A 4,698-nucleotide genomic window follows, 5' to 3' on the forward strand; every position below is an offset into this window, starting at 1 on the left:
GCCTCCAAGGGGGGAAAATGGATTGCGCAACTGCAGGGAATTATCCCTTGGACGCTTCCCGTGAGACCAATATTCACAACTTTCCACAACCCACATTCGTAATGTTCCTAAAGGATATTTGCCCATTCACTCATTACTCGCGCCAACTAAGCATGTAAGAAGGAGATCCCGGGTTCAAGTAGCGGTCGAGGCACACATTTTCAGCTGTCCCCGTTGAGGTATATCGACAACACCTGTTGGCAGCTGAGGGTTTCGATTAAATTAGATTTCTTCCTACGCCAGCCGGAGTGGCCAACCGGTTCTAGGCGCTACAGTCCGGAGCCGAGTGACCGCTCCGGTCGCAGGTTCGAATCCTGCCTCGGGCATGGATGTGTTTGATATCCTTAGGTTGGTTATGTTTAATTAGTTCTAAGTTCTAGGCAACTGATGATCTCAGAAGTTAAGTCGCATAGTTCTCAGAGCCATTTGAACCATTTGTTTTAGATATCGCCCTAGAGACGCTGCATGGTCATCATTGGTATTTCTTTCGGAACAATTACTGTCTTCATGTAGTTAAAGGCTACCTAGCAATTGACGTTCTTCTGTGCGAATGCGCACACTTTGTCCGAACTTTTACGGGAATCGTAACCTTAGTTGGCGCGAGTAATGAGTGAATGGACAAATATCCTTTAGGAACATTACGAATGTGGATTGTGGACACTTGGGAATGTGGATCTCACGGGAAGCGCGCAAATGATAAGTTCCTGCAGTCGCGCTATCCTCTGTGCCATCGGTGGCTCAGATGGATAGAGCGTCTGCGTTGTAAGCAGGAGATCCCGGGTTCGAATCCCGGTCGGGTACACATTTTCAGACGTCCCCGTTGATGTTTATCGACAACACCTGTTGGCAGCTGAGGGTTTCGATTAATTATCATTTCTTTCTAGAGGAGCTGCATGGTCATCATTGGTATCTGCTCTTTCGGAACAGTTACTATCTTCAAATAACGGTATGTGGTTTTCTGATTTTTTTTTAGAGTTGGCGACAGTAAGTGGTAGTGGGGGAATCCTTGACGAGAGCGATGATCGCAGGAATGCGGTAGTACGTAAAGTCGCATTGTAGGGTGCAGGTGCGTGGAAAAGTTGGTAAGCGATCCCGCCAAGTAGGATCCACCTGCTCGCAGAAGGAATAACACCTACTGAAACTTTTCCGCGAGTCAAAACGGTTTATGGCCAAGGTGTTATGAACTGAAGGACCGTGTTTAAAAGACGTAGGGAATTTAGTGGAGCAGAACAACTGTTCATAAAGAAGACAGGAATGGAAGACTTATGTTGACTGACGAGAAGGTGCAAAAAATCGAGAAAACTGTTCGTGCAGCGCGGGTAGCCGCGTGGTCTTACGCTTCTTGTGGCGGTTCGCGCGGCTGCTCCCGTCAGTTAGAATCCTCCCTCGGGCATGGGTGTGCATGTCGTTCTTAGCGTAAGTTAGTTTAAGTTAGAATAAGTAGTGTGTAAGCTTAGGGACCGATGACCTCAGCAGTTTGGTCCCATGACACCTTACCACAAATTTCCAAAAGAAGCCTGCTCTTGAAGATCGCCGATTGACAGCGGACGAAATTTCTTCAATGTTTGCAAACTCTCCTGAACTCTCTTGTATGAGACCCACAAAATCGCTGGAATGCCAGAAACAGGTCCCAAAACAGCAATCTGAGCAGCGGAATAAAATTCGTGTGACTAGTACCAGCGAGTTTCTTGAGCGACTTGAATTGAAAGCTGATTTTCTGTGCTGTGGAGACTGTGACTGGAGATGTAACGCGGCTGGCTCGTTACACGTTTGATACGAAAAAAGAGTCCTCACAGTGGCGTCGTACCGGTTCATCACCTGTTAAAAATTTAAAATCAGAATGTCAGGCAAAAAAAAAAAAAAAAAAAAAAATTGTGATCTCAGTGTTCTGAGACCGAAAATGTATCGTTTTGATCCTTGGACTATCATTAATGTAAAACGACATTGCGAGACATAATAAAAAACTCAAAAGGAGCATTCATAGCAAAAGGAGAGGAATGCTTTGTGCTTGTTTCACGACAACGCCCATCGTCACACAACCTTGGCAACTAATGCGCTTTTGGTGTCATTTGGTTGGGATGTTTTGAACCCTGAGATTTTCACTCTGCAGCGGAGTGTGCGCAGAGATGAAACTTCGTGGCAGATTAAAATTGTGTGGAGACCGAGGCTCGCACTCGGGACCTTTGCCTTTCGCGGGAAAGTGTCCTTCCATCTGAGCTACCCGATCACGACTCACGCCCCGTCCTCACAGTTTCTGTAAAATTTGGAAGGTAGGAGGCGAGGTACTGGCGAAAGTAAGGTTGCGAGGACGGGATGTGAATAGTGATTGGGAAGCTCGGATGGTAGAGCACTTTCCCGCGAAAGGCAAAGGTCCCGAGTTTTAATCTGCCAGAAATTTTCATATCAGCGCACACTCCGCTGCAGAGTGAAAATCTCAATCTGGAAACGTCCCCCAGACTGTGCCGAAGACAAGTCTCCGCATTATCCTTTCTTTCACGAGTGCTTGTTCTGCGAGGTTCGCAGGAGAGCTTCTGTAAAGCTTGGAAAGTAGGAGACGAGGTACTGGCGGAAGTAAAGCTGTGACGACGGGGCGTGAGTCGTGCTTGCGTAGCTCACATGGCAGTCTGCCTTCGGCAGTGACACAGTGCGACCCGGGTGCCTGCCGGCCGCGCTGTGGAGCGCGCGCCTGTTTGTTTACGCCGGAGCAGCTTCGCGTGTGCGGTGTTGTGAGTCTAGAACGAGATGGGACACTCGTACCGAAAAAATACTTTGAAGTTCAGTTTTGCGACCGACTATACACGACCAAAGGCACACGAGATTGAACGTTTCTGAAGAGAAGAAGTAAAAATCGAACCACAGGAAGTCGTGGGAATCAATTTATCGATCGTTTCAAGCGTCGTCTATGTCAAGCTTGTTGACGAGGCTGCTTGCGAAAGACTTCTACAACGATCACCGAACGGGTATCATTTCTGTCATGCCGACGGGAATGTTGGTGCGGTTACTGTCGATCACGCGGGAATGGGGATCCGCACTATACGAGTCTTCGAACTTCCGCTTGAGGTCCCGTCTGAATTTGTTACCTACGCTTTCGACCATACGGTACAGTTCTATCCCGAGTTTTACCAAGTACCCCGTTTTAAATGGGGTGAGACTAATATGGATGGAACTTCGAAAGCACGTCCCCTCTTATTTGTACATAGGAGGTTGGCGAGCGATTGTAATCTATGATGGGCAACATCGCACTTGTTCGGGGTGCGGGAGAGAAGGTCACGTCCGCTGGGAATGCCTCCAGCGATGTTTAGTGCAAACTCCACTGGATGATGTTCAGGCGCCACAACAGATGACTGTCTTACCGTTGACCTTTGTGGAAGCTCTGAGAGGCGACGTGAGGGAGATTTCCGATGGGCACCAGCAGCTGCCCCCTATAGAGAACATGGACACCATCGGATTGGAATTCCGACCACCAGTTCCACCACAGCAGACACAGGACACCACACAAGAGATGCAGCTGGCGGCGGCTCCTGGCTGATCAGCGGTGGCTGCAAGGGCTTCCACCGAGAGCGTGATAGGCCAGGACCAAGACGGAGGATACGCAATCCAAACAGCCGATGCGGAAGCAAGGCAACGGAAACAGCGTTCGCCGAAGAGAAGAAAGAAGCGTCGACTGACTTCTGCCGACGATATCCATAGTCCCGAGGGGGCAGTGGACGACAGCGACAGTGTCGACCTGAGACCAGTGGATTCAACAGACACCGAGATGACGATGCAGGAATTACTCAGCGACTATAACTTGAACTCTCCTTCTGGTGACCGGAAAGCGGAAGTGGAGATGACAACTGTCCAACATCAGAGCGGCGACAACGTTGCCTCCCATCCTTCGACCAGTTCCGGAAATATGCTGGGGGACTGGGCACAAGAAATGGACCAACAGGAATAGAATGAAAATACGAACGCGACGATTGAGGATAGCCTTGGCCAGAGGCCGTGAGCGGTCGGGAAATGTTGAACAACTTAGTGTGTTGAGGAGCGCCGGCGGTGCCGATAGACGCTTAATGACACCGCCCTACAACTGATGAACACAAGCCAGGCGTACCGCATTGCCACGATAAACATTAATGGCATTCGGACACCGCTTAAAATTCAAATGCTGAAAGATATGTTACGCGCTGCGGACGTGGATATTGTACTCCTACAAGAAGTGCGTTTCGCATCGCCGCCAGAGTTCTACGGCTACGAGGCACATTATTCAGTGCACGATGAAACTGGATGCGGTGTGGCGATTCTGACCAGGGAAGGAATAGGACTGGAGGACGTCATGTCTCTCCCTTCGGCACGTGGCATGGCGATCACTGTCGACGGCGTTCATTTCATCAATTTATACGCGCCATCTGGCTCCACAAAACGAAGTGAAAGGGCGACCTTTTACACCGAAGAGATAGCACCGTTGTTCGCTGGACGCTATGATAACTATATAGTGGGCGGCGACTTTAATTGTGTCGTCGACAAAAAGGACCAAGTACCTGATTATGTGCCCTGCATGGAACTGCGTGCGTTGATTACCGAAATGGCGCTTCTGGATACCTGGGAACTGCAGCATGCCGACAGACCGAGTTATTCGTTTGTAACGGGACACTCGGCGAGTAGTCTTGATAGAATGTG

General features: G+C 49.3%; 1 non-coding gene across 1 annotated transcript; it reads left to right on the forward strand.

The window, feature by feature from the left end:
- The first annotated feature begins 764 nt into the window (after positions 1-764).
- Positions 765-840, forward strand: Trnat-ugu (transfer RNA threonine (anticodon UGU)). The gene has a single exon. It is a non-coding gene; the product is annotated as a tRNA-Thr (tRNA).
- The last annotated feature ends 3,858 nt before the right edge of the window (positions 841-4,698 follow it).

The sequence above is a fragment of the Schistocerca gregaria genome, chromosome 8, assembly GCF_023897955.1.
Source record: "Schistocerca gregaria isolate iqSchGreg1 chromosome 8, iqSchGreg1.2, whole genome shotgun sequence".
NCBI lineage: Eukaryota > Metazoa > Arthropoda > Insecta > Orthoptera > Acrididae > Schistocerca > Schistocerca gregaria.